The sequence below is a fragment of the Lagenorhynchus albirostris genome, chromosome 7 (assembly GCF_949774975.1).
Source record: "Lagenorhynchus albirostris chromosome 7, mLagAlb1.1, whole genome shotgun sequence".
Classification (NCBI taxonomy): domain Eukaryota; kingdom Metazoa; phylum Chordata; class Mammalia; order Artiodactyla; family Delphinidae; genus Lagenorhynchus; species Lagenorhynchus albirostris.
The window spans coordinates 90,966,574-90,985,692 of NC_083101.1; positions in this window are offsets into that span (position 1 = coordinate 90,966,574).

Consider the following 19,119-nt stretch of genomic DNA (forward strand, 5'->3'; position numbering starts at 1 on the left):
GGCTAAATTTAGAAAGAGGACAAAATGAACACTTTCGCATGGGCGTCAGTGGTGTTCCAAAGACAAAAGATTCCTCAGTCTTAAAACATGGCAAACACCACGTTCCTTCTGATAGTTAGATGCTAGAAAAAGGCAAGTGGATCCTTAAAATTCACACGCTATTAAGACCTACTATCAACAGAGTAGATCTTAAAGCGGAAACAAGAAAACACCAGCCTTTTAAGTTCTTCCTGTCTGAAGATAAGAATAAGAGGTGGTAGTGTTCTTCCTCACTTGCACCGAAGTGTAAAAGCAGCAAAAATATCTTAAACACATATATGATGAGGAAGCCGCTCTTCTGGTCCACTCTGTTTTGTTTTGCTTCTAGGGATCTGTCTCACTCGGAACCTTTGCTTTTTGTTTTCTCTTTTATATATGCTAAGAACCCGAGAGTCTTAACCTTTTCTTCCACCTCTCAACCAATAAATAGGACAAAAGAACATTTTTGTTTTTATGTATTTTCCATTCAAATTTTTAAAAAACAGATAAGTAAGCTAGCTCAGTTCATATTTCTCACAAAAATCACTTTCCAAACTAAATTGTTTGTGACCATAAACAGGAAAAACACCGTACTCTATTAGCACCATCTGACATTTCCACCTTAATGTTACCAAACACAACTTGACACTAATGCCAGAACTATTAAAAATGTTAAAAATCCCCAACCCCACTCAAAATGCATACCAAAGTTCAGGTAAAGGAAAAACAAAAACAAAAGCAACTCACCGTTATTTTTATGTTCTTTCAGAAACCCATTAACAGCACACTGGAATTTAAAACTAGCGTCGTCATCTGACACCTGATGCCCAATTGTACAAATTTTTAAATAAGGAATAGTTTCTGGTAAGTCCTATAAGGCAAAACCATGAAAATATGTATTATTTCCTTTGTAGCGAAAGAATAAAAAATTAATTAGAGAAGGCAGGATATAAACCAGGAGAGTACATTAAACTTAGTATGTCAGTCATTCTGATGAGAGCCATTTTTTCCAAAGCTGCTTTAACCAGTAATTATCACTTGATTTTCATTAAAACTGCAGAACGGACAGTTACCAGGCATGCAAAAGGAAAAGCAAATCTATATGAATGAATGCACATGTAACTCAAAATGATATAAACAGTTCTACCTACATTTATGTTCTATCTTACATTTCAAGGGCCATAAAGCGGCTGTGATTTAAGGAGAGTAGTAGAATAGAGTCAGAAGAACTTGGATTCGAATTAGGAAATAGAGGCAATTTCAGGCATTGTTGAGAACTGGTATTCTTGGGGTGGGAGAAAGTAGACTATCAATAGAAGACAGAAAAGGATAAGTGAAAATTCTCTAGTTCTGAATTTAAATGGAAAGTAGCAGTAGGAACATATGACATATTTTAAAAATATAAACAAACATACATATTTCCTAGCTCTGACCACTGAAAAAGTCTAGAAACAACTGATGTCATGTTAAAAGGACTCAGGAGTCACTGACAAGCTCCAACTGGCCAAAGATAGGGCCTCAGTTAGAATAATAACTGTAACGGAGTCCACGGTGATAGGAGTAAATAAAATTTTACAAAACTGGTCACCACTGGAGGATATTTGTGAATCAACTCATTATTCTGAAAACTGTTAAATAAAAGAAGAGAATCATGCCTCTACAACTGGGCAACCAAACAGTTGATGAGGGGAATCTTCTCCTCATACAAATATACCCAGCTAATAAGTGAAAAAAAGAACAACAGAATTCACCATTCTTTGAAGCCTCAACTGAATTAATGGATGTAGGTATGAATCATCAGTGACTGCTAATACCACAGAAAGAGACAATTATACATGTCTCCATGGAAGAACACATCATCACCTATGAAACTGTCTCGCCAAAACAAAACATGCAAGCTTCATTCTGATCAACCACCAATTTACAGGGAAAAAAAGGATTGAAGAATATGTTACCAACACATGGAATGTAATCATCGACATCTAGATGGGAAAAATTACCTGGTTTCTTTAAAATCAAAATTCAAGGAGGAAAAAAAACGTGAGAGAGACATGGAGGGAGAACTTATAGATTAAACAAGACTTCAGAGACCTAACAATCCACGGCAAAGTGTGGACCTTATTTGGATCTAATTCAAAATTCTTATAAACAATTTTTTATGACGTTTAGGAGACAACTGCAAATTTGAGCACTCACTGGGTATTTAATATTAAAAAATGATATTAAGGAATAAAAGTCCAATATTTTACATGCACGTACCAAAAACGTACAGGTGTAATTACATGTTGTCTTGGAGCTGCTTCAAGATAATATGGAATGGGGTGAAACAGGGGGGCGTATAGATAAAACATGACAGCCATCAGTTGGTAAATAAGAAAGCTGGATGAGTTCATGGGTATACAAGGAACATTCACAGTATTTTTATACTTTTGTATATGGTTAAAATTTGTGATAATTGTTTAAAAACAAGACAACACTGTAGAAAACAGTTTGGCACTTTCTCAAAGGTTAAACGTAGAGCTACCGTATGATCCAACAACTCTGCTACTACCTACGCTGCACATCTAACAGAACTGAAAGCAGGGATTTGAACAAATATCTGTACACCAATGATCATAGCAGCATGATTCACAATACCTACAAGGTGGAAAACAACCAAGTGTCAATCAACCGTTGAATAACAAACTATGGTCTATATACACACAATGGGATTTTCTAAGCCAAAAAAGAAACAGCATTTCGTTACGTGCTATAACATGGATGAACCTTGAAAACATGATGTTTAGTGCAATAAGCCAGACACAGAAGGACAAATACTGCAGATTCCACTTACACAAGGTACCTAGAATAGGCCAATTCACAGAGACAGAAAATAGAATAGAGGTTACCAAGGGTTGGTGGGAGGGAAAATGGGGTTGTTACTGTTTGATGGTTACAGAGTTTTTGTTGAGGATGATGAAAAAGTTTTGGTTATAGACAGCGGTGATGGTTACACAACACTGTGACTGTACTTAATGCCACTGAACTGCATATTTATAAATGGTTAAAATAAATATGATTTATCTATATTTTACCACAATAAAAAAAAAGGAATAACAGAGCTGAAATTTCAATTCTTCCGAGAGTCAGTTTCATCGTCTGTAAAATTAGTAATTGTAGTTGTCTATCCTCTGAGCTTAGTGCAGAGTAAGCACTCAGTAGGAGATATCAGTACTACTTCCACTTCAAGAGCAAAGGACTGCTGTGAAGATTAACTAAGTCAATGGATATGAAAGAACTTTCTAAATGACAAACTGCTCTACAAATATTAAAAGACATTAGGTGTTACTGTCTCCCAAGGCCATGGAACAGGTCAGAAGAAGGATAATTCTTTTGCACTGGAATGTCCTACATGGGCCAAGAGAATATATGGGTTTCTGTACTATATCAGAAGGCATTAGGAAAAGGAAGCATAAAACTTAGAGAACAATTGTCTTTTACAGTGATGCTTAAACATGCTCAGGCAACTGCTTAAAATAAGTGCTAAAGACATAATGGACATACCTTTCTTTCTTTTTAGGATACTACTGTAACTACTAAAAGTTTACTTCATTTTCAAAATATAGAACATGGAAGCTTACGGAATTTCTTAAGCATATCTAGAGCCAACTGCCAAATACTATAGTTCAATTCATATCTTTAATCTCATTTTGAAACAGCAATTACAGGAAACCACTAGCTTCCCTTTTTGAACCCATGAGAGAAGGCCAGGATTCACCTTAGCATAAGATGATAACTACTGAACTACTATGAATTATTACAGTATCAGAAAGGTCATTTTCAATTACGGCTTCCATTTACCTCTGGCTTATAATAGCGGCGAGTATATGTTAAGTCAATAATCAGCCCAAGTTCTTCATTCTGTCCTTGGATTTTGTTAAGAAATCCAAGGGGGAGAAATGTTCTTCTGGAGCAAGATTCTTTTCAAAACTCTGTCAGAAAGAATAAAATAAGGAAGAACATATTTTTAAAATCCTTTACTACATTATCCATTTATTCAAAACCTGTGATGCTAACACATGAGATTCAAAGTAAAGTTTCCTCCTCTGGAGTTTACAAGCGATATTACAATCCTTTCTTCCAGAGAGATTAGACGGAAGAAAATAAGCTCACTTCTATATAGTTATTTCTATGTTTGTTTATTTCATGTTGGTCTCCTAACCTGACTGTAAACTCCGAGAAGGCAGGGACCACATCAATTTTGCCCACCACTGTATTGCCAGCTCCAAGCAGAGTGCCTGTAAATAGACACATAAATAAATACTTCTTGAATATCTACCTATATAAAGGATGGCTAAATATTCTTTTATGTATTGGTTTATTTATGTACTCTGTTTGATTGATCTGTTTGGTTATTCAAGTGCCAGCAACACAATTTTCTTTTTAAATTAGTAGACTAGTTTTAGAGCAGTTTGAGTTTCACAGCAAAACTGAGCAATATGTACACAGTTCCCAGTTATACTCTCTCTCCTTCATCCCACACAGCCTTCCCCATTATCAACATGCCATACCAGTGTGCTTCATTTGTTAGAATTCATGAACCAACACTGGCACATCATTATCAATCAAAGTCCATAGTTTACTGCATTCATGGTACAAGTAACTGACTATTTATTTCTAGTATAGTCATCCCCAAACATTTACATACTGAGATACATATTACTTTCTTATAAATTACTTTATTCTTTATTTATAGTTAGCGCATTCCATTGTTGTATTTTTAAAATTTTATTAAGTACAAAAGTAGGTTGTATTTATCTATGAATTCCATTTCTGGATAGTAAAAGAGGTATTAAAAAGTATTTGCTATAAAAAGGGAAAATGGAGTACGATGGGGTTGAGAGCCAGGGCTCTATATGGAGAATTCAGATTTCTGAAAGAATACGGTATTAACTTTTGCTTACCTTTTTTTAAGGAACTTTGAAAGCAATGAAACGAGTCCCAGGCATCCGCTGTTCAACTGGGAGATAGTCTTTCCACCTGTTAATATATTTTTTGTTAGGCAAATTTTATGTTAGGCTGTCTCCCTGCGTAGGATGAATGCGCCTTGAAAATGGAAATCATATCCCTCTAGGGTAGGTCCCTCTTCTTTCTGCTTTACATTTTGCTGCTCCACTTATTCAACCCCACCTAGTAATAACCTATCCTGTTTTCCCATCTTGAAAACAGATAAAAGGCAACAAAACAATGCAAAGGTCTCAACAAATAAGGGATATCTAAAACCAGAGATGGCCAGAACTTCTGTATCCCTGATAAAACCTAGCCCGCTGTTGACTACTAAGGTATCATTAATACATGCGTGTTGACTGAAATAGTTTAAACTCAATTCTTCCACTTCACAATTTACTTTTAGTCCTTATACAAAACCTGATAATAAAATTCCTTAATGCTAGGAAACACAGTGAAGAATAATATCTGAACTGACTTTTGTAAGATTAGTTCGAAAATTCGGCGGTACCGGTGCGTTTTTTCACTCAAACTTAGTTCCAGTGACTATTACTCACATTTTCTGTGCCTCAACAACACAGCTTGAGGAACTGAAGGGGATTCCATCCTGGTAATTAAGGAGGGTCCCCAACACTGACAGTTCCATCTTAAAAAGCAGTCCCTCTGCATTTTACCCGAGGAGCAATGGCCAGAGCCTCCGTTTTAAAACGATGGGGAGAAATCAGAACATCACACACTGTCCCTTTCAGCTACTGTGAACTGAGCCGCGAGACGACCAATACCCCCTAGCACAGCGCGGACAGGCCAGCGCGCGGAGGCAACAGTCACAGGAGACAGCACAAGATACGAAGCCCAGGCCCAGGGGCCAAGCCGTATTACCTTTCCGAGATGTGCTTTCCACCCTTCCTCCTGGCCGACGAACGTCCGTCTGGAAAAGCCGCGACGCTGACCCCAGCGCCCACGGGCATGATGCCACTGGCTCATGCGACCCCCAAGATGCCGCCCACCCAATGCCAAGAGTGCAAAAGTCGCCAACCCGGCGCCCCCGGTGCCAGCACAGGGCCCCGAACCACAAGCGCCCATGCACAGACGCACGCAGCTCGCGGGCCTCCTTCTACTGCGCATGCGCCACCGCGCGTCGAGATGACGTCATTACGCCGGCCGACTGAGATGCTTCCTTAGTAAAGAGGAGTCTGACGCCTGCAATTCCCTCCCTTGCCGTAAGATGGTAGCAGAGGTCCATTAGTTCGTGTGTTTACCCTTCAGAATTCCAATCATGGGACATGGAAAGTTGTCCCACTCTCCCAGTATCTTGTGTGGTTCTTTCAGATATTTCCCAAGTGTTTACATTCACACTTGTTGTATCTTGTATGTAAGTATTTCTACGTAGTGGAGCTCCTGTATTTTATACAAGAGCAGCATAATATACATAGTCTACAATCTGTCTTGGATAGTGATCTTCCCAGTCAATTTTTGCGTACATACATTCCATTCTCTTTAATAGCTGCGTCACATTACATAATTTACATGGCCAGTCCAATATTGATGGACTTTTAGTTGTTTTCAGTTTGGGGGTATTTTGTTTCTGTCCTCTGTTACAGATAGGCTGCAATGTGAACCTATACACATTGTATACATGTGTATAGCTATATATAAATTTCTAGAACTAGAATTTCTGGAAAGAAAGAGATGCAAACTTAAAATATTGATTTTCAATCAATCTAATCTTCCTAATCAACCTTCAAAAATATTCTATCAACTTATACTCCACTCACAGTGAAACATTTATTGGGTTTCTATTATGTGCCTGGTATCATGCTGGAGGTTGACAGTATGTATTTACATTTTAGACAATACCAAAAAATGCCTGAGAGAGATAAGAGTGGAGCTCAAGTATAACACTTCCTCACAGTATCAGGCATAGGGATCTGTACCTGTTAGAAAAACTATGAATCCTGCCACAAGTGGAACAGCAAAGAACAGCATGTCCTACAGTAGGTCTGAAGGTATAATAGCATCCTAAATTCCATTGTTATTTATAATAACAAATATTTTTTGTTAGTTTTACTTTTCGGTTTCTAATTTCTGAAAGTATCTTACATACACTGGTAGTAATCTTCACAACCAGGTTTAAAGGGAGGGTGCTAGGAAGAAATTCAATCATTGTTTCTAGTTTTAGATTTTATCTATAAGGAAGAGCTATTATTCACCAATTTGATCTCTCTAGTTACTCTCTAATACAGTTATTAATTAATAGGTATAAAAGCTTAATAATTCCCTTAAAATTTCTTGGGAATAATTTTAGATTCATAGAAAAGTTGCATAGATAGTACAGAGTATTCCCTTTACCCAGTTACCCCTAGTGTTAACATCTTTCATAACTATGGTACATTTTTCAAAACTATGAAATTAACATTGTTGCAATATTGTTAAGTAAAGTATAGATTTTATTCAGATTTCACACTTTTCCCACTAATGTCCTTTTTCTGTTCCAGGATCCTATCCAGTACACCACGTTGTATTTAGTCATCATATTTCTTTAATCTCCTCTGATCTGTAACAGTTTTCCAGTCTTTCCTTTTTTTCTCATGATCTTTAGACTCCACTTTAAAGAGTACTAATGAAGTATTTTGTAGAATGTCCCTAAATTTGGATTTGTATGGTACTTTATTATAATTATACTTAAGTTATGGGCTTTGGGGAAGAATTCCACAGAATTATAGTCCCCTTTTAATCACATATGAGAAATACATGATAACAACATGACATTGCTGGTGATGTTAACCTTGATCATTTTGTTAAGCTTTCTCCAACCAAGTTTCTCCACTGTAAAGTTGCTATTTTCCTCTTTCCATACTCCCTGGAAGTGAGTTACTAAGTCTAGCCTACACATAAGGGGAAGGGAATTAAATTCCGTCTCCTAGAGGAAGGAATATCCACCCATTATTTGGAATTCTTTTTTAAGGAAAATGTGTCCCTTCTCACACATTTGAGCTCTAACCATCTTATTGTGACATATGTACAATTAGGCTTAGGGCTAGCCTTAGGCTTAGAGTTAGGTTTGTGGTTGAAGTTAAAGCTATGATTATGGTTAAGATTAGATCTGAGGCTAAAGCTAAGGCTAGGATTAATGCCAATGTTAGAGTTAAGGTTAATATTAGGGTTATTGCTAGGGCTAGGACAAGGGATAGAGCTAGGGGTAGCTGAACCTCAAGTTTTGAGGTTCAAGATCTGGATCTAAGAGTAGGTCCCTTTTCAAATTCTAGTTCCAATGTCCAGGTCAGGTCTAAATCCATATCCAAGATCCTGAGTCCAAAGAAAAGTTCTAAGTTAAGTTTAGAATCCTGGTGTAGGTCCAAAATGATATGATCATAGAATTTTTCTTCTATAGCCAGCTGATGTGACGGTTTCATGAATTTATTTTTGCATGTTGAAACAACCTTACGTGTATGGTATAAATCCCATTTGGTCACGTGTATATTTTTAAAATACATTGTTGTATTTGATATGCTATTATTTTTTGATATGCTATTATTTTGTTGAGAAATATTGCATCTATGTTCATAAAAGATATTAGTGTTTAGTTTTCCTTTCTTGTAATGTCTTAGTCTGGTTTTGGTATTGGGGTAATGCTGGCCTCATAGAATGAGTTAGGAAGTATTCCCTTTGCTTCTATCTTCTGAAAAGGATTGTAGAGAATTGGTACAATTTCTTCTTTAAATGTTTGTTAGAATACACCAGTTAAGTCTGGTGGTTTTTTTGGAATGTTATTATTTATTCAATTTCTTTAATAGATATAGGCCTAATCAGATTGTTTATTTCTTCTTGTGTGAGATTTGGAAGGCTGTGTCTTTCAAGGAATTGGTACATAGTTGTTCATAATGTTCTTTTAATGTCCTTGGGATCTGTAGTAATGTCCCCTTTTTCATTCCTGATATTAGTAATTCGTATCTTCTCTCTCTCTTTTTTCCCCTTAGCCTGGCTAGAGGTTTATTGATTTTATTGATCTTTCCAAAGAACCAGCTTTTGGTTTCATTGATTTTCTCTACTGGGACTTGTTTTTTTAATTTCATTGACTTCTGTTCTGTTCATTATTTCTTTTCTTCTCTTTACTTTAGATTTCATTTGCTCTTCTTTTTCTATTTCCTAAACTGATAAGTTATTGATTTTAGAGCTTTCTTTTTTTCTAGTTCTTTAATTTTGTACTTATATGATAGATGTTCACTAAACTTGGAATAATCACTTCATGATGTATAAAAATCAAATCATTATGCTGTATACCTTAAATTTATACATTGTTGTATGTCAATATATCTCAATAAAAGAAGAAAAAAATGAATAAAATAAAAATTGCTTTCTACATATTTTTTCTTTTCTGTTCTATGCATTCAATGCTATAAATTTCCTTTTAAGCACGACTTTCCCTGCATTCCACACATTTTGATGAGCTCTGTTTTCATTTTTATTTAGTTCCAATTATTTAAATTTTTTTTCTTTAGATTTCTTCCTTGACTCGTGTATTTAGAACTGTGTTGTTTAATCTCCATGTATTTGGTGATTTTCGAGTTATATTTCTATTATTTACTTCTAGTTTAATCCATTGTGTTCTGAGAGCAGACACTGTATGATTTCTATTCTTTTAAATTTTTTAAGGTGTACTTTATGGTCCAGAATGTGGTTATATTGGTGAATGTTCTACATGAATTTGAGAAGAGTGTGAATTCTGCTGTTGAAGTAGTTTACAAGTGTCAACTAGTTGATTCATGGTACTGTTGAGTTCCGCAATGTCCTTACTGATTTTCTGCCTGCTGGATCAGTCCATTTCTGTAAGAGGAATGTTGAAGTCTCCAACTATGATAGTAGATTCATCTATTTCTCCTTGCAGTTCTATCAATTTCTGCCTCATGTACTTTAAGGCTCTGTTGTTAGGTACATACACATTAAAAGTTGCATGTCTTCTTGGAGAATGGATCCCTTTATCATTACGAAATGATTTTTTAAAATTCCTGTTAACTTTCCTTGCTCTGAGATTCATATAGCTATTCCTGCTTTCTTTTGATTACTCTTTCTTTTGTTATCATTTTCTCCATCTATTTACTTTTAATCTACATGTGTCTTTACATTTAAAGTAGGTTTCTTTAAATAGACACCATATAGTTAGGTCTTATTTTTTGATTCACTCTGACAATCTCTGTATTTTAATTGGTGCATTTAGACCATTGACATTTAAAGTGATTATTGATATAGTCAGATTAATATATACCATATTTGTTACTGTTTTTTGTCACCCTCATTCTTTGTATTTTTGTCTTACACTATTCTTCTTCCATTCACAGTTTATTTCATATGATTCTATTTTCTCTCTTTAGTACGTGAGTTACACTTTTTAAAGAATTACTTTTTTGCTTGTTTGTTTACTGGTTGCCCTGGAATTTGCAGTATACATTTACAATTAATCAAGGTCCACTTTCAAATAACACTACACCACTTCACATGTACCTTGTAATAAAAGCAATAATCCTAATTCTTCCTTCATGTCCCTTTTGTCATTGCGGCCATTCGTTTCATTTATATATAAGCATATATACATGAGCATTATGTATGTTTATACATTACATAAGATATATAATCATACATAATCAAATACATTGTGTTGATATTATTATTTTGAACAAACTTTTGTCTATCAGATCAATTAAGAATAAGAAAAATGAAAAACTTAATTTTACCTTCACATTTCTTCTTCAACACTTTCTGTTTTGTGTAGATCTGAGCTTCTGACTTAATTTCATTATCTCTAGAGAACTTCTTTTAATATTTCTTGCAAGGTAGGTCTACTGGCAACAAATTTTCTCAATTTTTGTTTGTCTGAGAAAGTCTTTATTTCTCCTTCACTTTTGAAGGATAACTTCAGAGTACAGAATTCTGGGTTGGTTCAACACTGTAAATATTTCACTCCACTCCCTTCTTTCATGATATGTAATTCTTATCTTTGCTCTTCTATAGGGGTGTGTTTTATTTCCTCTGGCTTCTTCAGGATTTTTTCTTTATCTCTGATTTTCTAGTTTGAAGATATGTCTGGGTGTAATGATTTCAGAATTTATCCTGGTGTTCTCTGAACTTCCTGGATCTGTAATTTTGTGCCTGACATTAATTTGGGGAAATACTTAGTCATTATTTTTTCAAATATTTCTTCTTCTTCCTTCCTTCCTCCCTACCTCCCTCCTTCTTTCTTTCTTTCTTTCCTTCCTTCCTTCCTTCTTTCTTTCTTTCTTTCTTTCTTTCTCTTCCCTTCTTTCTTTCTTTCTTTCTTTCTTTCTTTCTTTCTTTCTTTCTTTCTTTCTTTCTTTCTTTCTTTCTTTCTTTCTTTCTTTCTTTCTTTCTTTCTTTCTTTCTTTCTTTCTTTCTTTCTTCTCCTTCTAGTATTTCCACCACATGTATGTTGCAACTTCTTTTTTTGTCCCATTTTCCTTGGATATTTTTTCTCCCCCCTTCAGTCTTTATTCTCTTCGATTTTTGTTTTATATGTTTCTGATTGAGATATTCTCAAGCTCAGAGATTCTTTTCCAGCCATGTCCAGTCTACTAATAAGCCTATCAAAGGCATTCTTTGTTGCTGTTACAGTGTTTTTGGTCTTTTATCATTTCTTTCTAGTTCTTCCATCTCTTTGCTTACATTACCCATCTGTTCTTGCATGTTGTCTACTTTATGCACTACAGTCCTTGCCATATTAATCATATTGATTTTAAATTCTTGGTTTGATAGTTCCAACATCTTGCCATGTCTGGTTTAATGCTTGCTCTTTCTCTTCAAATTTTAATTTTTGCCTTTTAATATGCCCTTTAATATTTTTTCTTGATAGCTGGATGTGAAATGGTGGGTAAAAGGAACTGTTGTAAATAGGCCTTTAGTAATGTAGTTGTAAGGTGTAGGGGGAAGTTCTATAGTCTTATGATGAGGTCTCAGTCTTTTTCTGAGCCTATGCTTCTGCTATGAAGTTCACAAGTGTTTCTCAGGTCTTTTTCTCCTCCTTAGCTAGGACAGGATAAATAGAGTGAGTTGGAATAGGGTTATTTCCCTTCCCCCTGGATCAGTCAGGCTGTTAATACCCCAGAAGGTTAGGCTATGGTTAACTAGTTTATTCTAAGGGCAGGTCTTGTTAAGAAGAGAATGTTCTGGTGTATTTTGAAATGGTTCCTCCTCCACCCCTCCCCCCACTCTCTGGGCTAGAAACATAAGATTTCCCCCCAGTATTTACCATGAGAACCTGGTCAAGCTCCTGGTGGTAAATCTCATGAAACTGTGGGGACCCTCCTAAGACTGGGTCTTCCTGCAGTTTTTAACTCTCAAAGTTGTTCACACTGAGCCTCCAGCAATTCATCAATTATGATTCAGTGTTTCCTACCCCAGCACTGGTTCCTAAGGTAGTTTCTGTTCATGAGTCTCTGCTCCCATAAGCTGTGACTTCATATATTCATCTGTCTGTGTCTCCAATCTTGAGGGCAGCAATTTGTTCTCCCATCTCTTATGGACACAAGAATAGCTTTTGAGTTTTCAGTCTCCAGCTTTTTACTTGTTATTAGGATGGAGCTCCTTATATGCAGAACTAGAAACTGGAATTTTTGTTTGTTCCCTTTACTTATGACTAGTGCTTCTGATATAGAGTTTAACAATTCACTAATTGAAGAACATTTAGATTGATTCCAGGTTTGGCTCTTACAAATAAAACTGCTATGAACATTCATGTACAGGGGTTTGTGTGAACATAAGTTCTCATTTCTCTGGGATAAATGTCCCAGAGTGCAGTTGCTGCGTCATATGGTAATTGCATGTTCAATTTTATAAGAAAGTGTCAACTGTTTTCCAGAGTGACTGTAATCTTTAATATGTGTGTGTGTGTGTGTGTGTGTGTTACTGTGAAATGATCAGCTACTTAACATCCATCACCACGCAGTAATTTTTTTCTTGTGATGAAAACTTTTAAGATTTACTCTCAGCAACTTTCAAATAGACAACAAAGTATTATTAACAATAGTCACCATGCTGTACATTGCATCCCCATGATTTATTTATTTTATAACCGGTGTTTGTACCTTTGACCACCCTCACCCAGTTTTGCCACCCCCACCTCTGAAAACCACCAATCTTTCTCTCTGTTCTCTTATTTATGAGTTTGATTTTTCTTTTTTAGCTTTTTAGATTCCACATATAAGTGAGATCATACAGTATTTGTTTTTCTGTCTGATTTATTCACTTAGCATAAATGTGCTTCAGTCATGTTGTTACAAATGGCAAGATTACCTTTTTTAATGGCTGAATAACATTCTTTTGTGTGTGTGTGTGTGTGTGTGTGTGTGTATACACACATATATCTGGCTGTTCAGTTTTCCCACTTATTGAAGAATGGTCCATTTCCAATTGTATATTCTTGGCTCCTTTGTTGTAAATTAATTGTGTGAGTTTATTTCTGGGCTCTTTATTCTGTTCCATTGTTCTGTGTGTCTGTTTTAATGCCAATATCATACTATTTTGATTATAATATCTTTGTATATAGTTTGAAATCAGGGAATGTGATGCCCTAGCTTTGTCCTTTCTCAAGATTGCTTTGGCTGCTCAGGGTCTTCTGTGGTTCCATACAAATTTTAGGATTGTTCTATTATTGTGGAAAATGCCATTGGAACATTGATCAGGATTGCATTGAATCTATAGGTTGCTTTGTGTAGTATGGACATTTTGGCAATATTAATTCTTCCAATCCATGAACATGGAATATCTTTCCATATATTTGTGTCTTTTTCAGTTTCTTTCATCAATGGCTTATAGTTTTCAGTGTACAGGTCTTTCACCTCTTTGGTTAAATTTATTCCTAGATATTTTATTCTTTTTGATGCAATTGTAAATGGGATTGTTTCTTTAATTTATCTTTCTGATAGTTTGTTATTGGTGTACAGAAATGCAACTGATTTTTGTACAATTATCCCTTGGTATCCTCAGGCATCTGGTTCCAGGACCCCTGTAAATACCCAAATCCACGGATGCTGAAGTCCCTTATATAAAATGGCACAGTATTTGCATATAACCTACACACTTTCTCCTATATACTTTAAATAATTTCTAGATTACTTATAATACTTAATACAATGTAAATGTTATGTAAATAGTTGCTGGCATGCAGCAAATTTGCATTTTGCTTTTTGAAAATTTCTGGAATTTTTTAATGAACGGTTTCAGTCTGCAGTTGGTTGAGTCCACAGATGCAGAACCCAAGGATATGGACAGAGGGTCAACTGTTCAATGATTTTGTGTTCTGGAACTTTACTGAATTTGTTTATTAGTTCCAATAGTTTTTTGTGGAATCTTTAGGGTTTTCTATATGTAATATCATGTCATCTGCAAATAGTGACAGTTTTACTTCTTTCTTTCTGATTAGGATGCCTTCCCCCCACCACCACAATTGCTCTGGCTAGGACTTTCAATGTTATTTTGAATAAAACTGGTGAGAGTGGGCATCCTTGTCTTATTCCTGATCTTAGAGAAAAAGCTCTAAGCTTTTCACGACTGAGTATGATGTAAGCTGTAGGTTTGTTATATATGGGCTTTATCATGTTGAGGTACATTCCCTCTATACCAAGTGTGTTGAGAGATTTTATCATAAATCGATGTTGAAAAATTTCAAATGCTTTTTCTGCATCTATTGAGATAATCATATCATTTTTTATTCTTCATTTTGTTAATGTGATGAATCACACTGATTGACTGGCAGATGTTGAACCATGCTGCATCCTTGGAATAAATCCCACTTGATGATCGTATATGATCCTTTTAATGTATTGCTAAATTCAGTTTGCTAATATTTTGTTGAGGATTTTTGCATCTATGTTCATCAACAGGGCTATTGGCTTGTAATTTTGTTTTCTTGTGGCATTCTTTTCTGGTTTTGGTAACAGGGTAATGTTGGTCTTGTAAAATGTGTATGGAAATGTTCCCTCCTCTTCTATTTTTTTGGAAGAGTTTGAGAAGGATTGGTATTCTTTAAATGTTTTGTAGAATTCACCAGTGAAGTCATCTTGTCCTGGATTTTTGTTTGTTGTGTAATCTCTATATTTGGAGTGTTTAATACATTCACACTTCATGTAACTGATATGGTGGAAGTTATGTTTTCCACTTTGCTATTTATTTTCTATATGCCTCATGTCTCTTTTATTCTTCTTTACTATTTTTCAAAATAAAATTCTATACTGTACCATTTTAATTCAAGTGTTGATTTTTAAACAATTTTTGTTATTTTCTTAGTGGCTGGTTGCTCTGTGGATTACAATATGCATCTTAATTTATACCACAATCCACTTCATGTTAATTCTAACTTAATTTCAATAAAATGTAGAAACTTTATTCCATCCTAACTTCATTTCTGTCCTCCTCCTTTGTGCTATTGTCAGTATATTACATTCATATATGTTATAAGCCAAATGGTAGTGTTACAGTTATTGTTTTATATCCCATAGATTTTAGCTCTTAAATATTTCCTGAATCCATTCACACCTCTGTATCCATTCACATCTCCACTACTACCATTTCTTTCTCTCAACTGGTCTCACCACATCTATTCTCATTCCAGCCAGGTGGATCTAATTAAAATGCAAATCTGGTTAAAGTGTTCCCATCTTAAAACCTTCTCATTACCACCCATGGTGGTTTTCAAACCCAGTTGCAAATTTTTTGATACATCTCTCATGACCCCTCCCTTGAATCTAGGTGGGCTTGTAACTACTTCAAACAATATATATGGCAGAAGTAATGCCTTGTGTTTTAAAGGCTAGGTCTTAAAAGGCCATTGGCCTTTTTCCTGGGAACACTCTTTCTTAAGTCTTGAGCAGCCATATAAGCTGACTATGCTGGAAAAGACATTGGTAGTCACCCTGGCTGACAGTCTCACATGACATTATTAGTTTCAAATATCTGAAGCAGAAGACATTAAAGTATACTGAAGATAGAGTTTTAAAATACTTTAAAAATTCTATTCCAGGGCTTCCCTGGTGGCGCAGTGGTTAAGAATCCGCCTGCCAATGCAGGGGACAGGGGTTCGATCCCTGGTCTGGGAAGATCCCCCATGCCACGGAGCAACTAATCCCGTGCGCCACAACTACTGAGCCTGTGCTCTAGAGCCTGCGAGCCACAACTACTGAAGCCCGCGTGCCTAGAGCCTGTGCTCCACAACAAGAGAAGCCACCGCAATGAGAAGCCCGTGCACTGCAATGAGATGTGGCCCCACTCTCCGCAACCAGGGAAAAGCCCGCGCGCAGCAACGAAGACCCAACGCAGCCAAAAAAAAAAAATTCTATTCCAATGGATGAGCAAAACTAAGACCTTAGGTCAGAAAGATCAATCAAAACATTAAAATAGTCCTTTCTATAAGAGAAAAACACCTCTTAGAGAAGATCAAGTGTCTTTGCCTGAGGCCTCTGGAAAAATCTATTAAAGAGCAAGTGGATATCACTCTATTCAGCCTTGCTCTACTGAACAAATATCTTTTTTGACATTTATTTTTCCCAGCTTTATTGACATATAATTGACATATAACATTGTATAAGTTTAACATATAACATTGTATAATTGACATATAACATTGTATAACATGATGACTTGATATATATAAATATTGTGGTATTATTACCATGCTAAAGTCAGTTAACACATCCATCACCTCACATAGTTAATTTATGTGCATGGTGAGAACTTTTAAGATCTACTCTCTTAGCAACTTTCAATCACACAATAAAGTATTGTTAAGTATAATCACCATGCTATAAATTAGATCCCCAGAATTTATTCATCTTATAATGGAAAGTTTGCACCCTCTTACTATCTTCACATATTCCATCTCCCTTCCCCAAACCCCTCCAATCCTGGTAACCACAATCTGCTTTTTAGTTTTTTGGGGGTTTTTTAGATTTTTTTTTTTTTTAGATTCCACATATAAATGCTGTCATACAGTATTTGTCTTTCTGTGTGACTTACTTCACTAAGCATAATGCCCTCAAGGTCCATCCATATTGTCTTTTAAAAAATATTTATTTATTTATTTTTGGCTGTGTTAGGTCTTTGTTGCTGCGCGTGGGCTTTCTCTAGTTGCGGCTAGCAGGGGCTACTCTTTATTGTGGTGCACAGGTTATTCATTGTGGTGGCTTCTCTTGTTGTGGAGCATGGGCTCTAGGTGTAGGGGATTCAGTAGTTGTTGCTTACTGGTTCTAGAGGGCAGGCTCAGTAGTTGTGGTGCAAGGGCTTAGTTGCTCCATGGCATGTGGTATCTTCCTGGCCCAGGGCTTGAACCCATGTCTCCTGTATTGGCAGGTGGATTCTTAACCACTGTGCCACCAGGGAAGCCCCATGTTGTCTTAAATGGTAGAATTTCCTTCTTTTTTATGGCTGAATTGTACAATTCTATTGTACATATATACCACAACTTCTTTATCCATTTATCTGTTGACAGACACTTAGGTTAGTGCTGCAATGAACATGAGGATGCAGCTATCTCTTCAAGATAGTGATCTCATTTCCTTCAGATATATACCTCAAAGGGAGATTGCTGGATCATATGGTAGCTCTATTTTTTATTTATTTATTTTTTTGCAGTATGCGGGCCTGTCACTGCCGCGGCCTCTCCCGTTGCAGAGCACAGGCTCCGGATGCGCAGGCTCAGCGGCCACGGCTCACGGGCCCAGCCGCTCCGCGGCATGCGGGATCCTCCCGGACCCAGGGCACGAACCCGCGTCCCCTGCATCGGCAGGCGGACTCCCAACAACTGCACCACCAGGGAAGCCCTATTTTTAATTTTTAAAGGAAGCTTCATGTGGTTTTCCATAGTGGCTGTACCAATTTACATTCCCAGCAACAGTGTACAAGAGTTCTCTTTTCTCCACATCCTTGTCAACATTTGTAATCTCTTGTCTTTTTGATTATAGACATTCTAACAGGTGTGGGGTGATATCTCATGGTTTTTTTGTTTTGTTTTGTTTTTAACTTGAAGGTTAAGTTTCAGATTAATTTAAAGAAGTAGTGATAGAACCATAATTTCAGTGAAAATCAACACAATTTATATCTTAAAAAAACAGTTCAGAAATACCAAGTCAGGCAAGCATGTAAAATTCAGAATATTAAAAAATGCAAGTGTGGTTGCCCAAACAGATATATCCCTCAGAAGAAGGTGGATTTGAAGATGCTGAACAGAACCAAAGAAATTAGAAGCTGAAAGGGAGGCTTCTCTGAATAAGCAGACCAATTCTCTCATTTTATAAATGAGGTAAGTGGGCAGACATTAACTGCTGAAGCTCATTCATCTAGATTAGGGATGCACATAGATCTAATTTCCAGTGCTATTTGCAACTACATATATCTAAATGAGTTAGATAGTTATTAAGGAGATAACTATCCAGAACACATTAAGCCCACTGATTTAACCAAAACATGTCAAGATTAATATACATAGTGGAGGGTGAAATTGTTACTACAGTACAGCAGCACATCTCACATGTATAAAAGATTAAACAGGGCTTCCCTGGTGGCGCAGTGGTTGAGAGTCTGCCTGCCGATGCAGGGGATGTGGGTTCGTGCCCCGGTCCGGGAGGAAAAAGATTAAACGGAAAGAATCAAAGATTTTAATGTTCACCTTTGATAAACACAATCAAATTTCCATCCAGTTTTCTGATGTAAAGCAAAATGTACTTGCTTAAAAAAAATGTGCATTCTTTAGCTTTCTTCTACACTTTTTTGGCCATCTTTCAAAACTGAGCACTGAGTATTTGTAATGTAAACAATGTGATATGTATATTTTAATTGCATGTTTTAGGAATAAACAAAATCTAAATTTCAGTAACACACAGTGTATTTATAAAATGAAAATCTCTCTCAAAATATGCTTTTTACTGGGAAAAATAAATAAAACAGACAAATGGCTCTACACAAAGTAAAAATTAACTTTGGTAGATTTCAGTGTAGGACAGTCAAAAACAAGCATATTTGCCCTTATGTCCCCCACCCCACCCCCAGAGCTGCTCATCTTCTGAGTTAAGATTTTTAAAATATTTTAAATTGAGATAATTATGTTGACATTTTTTC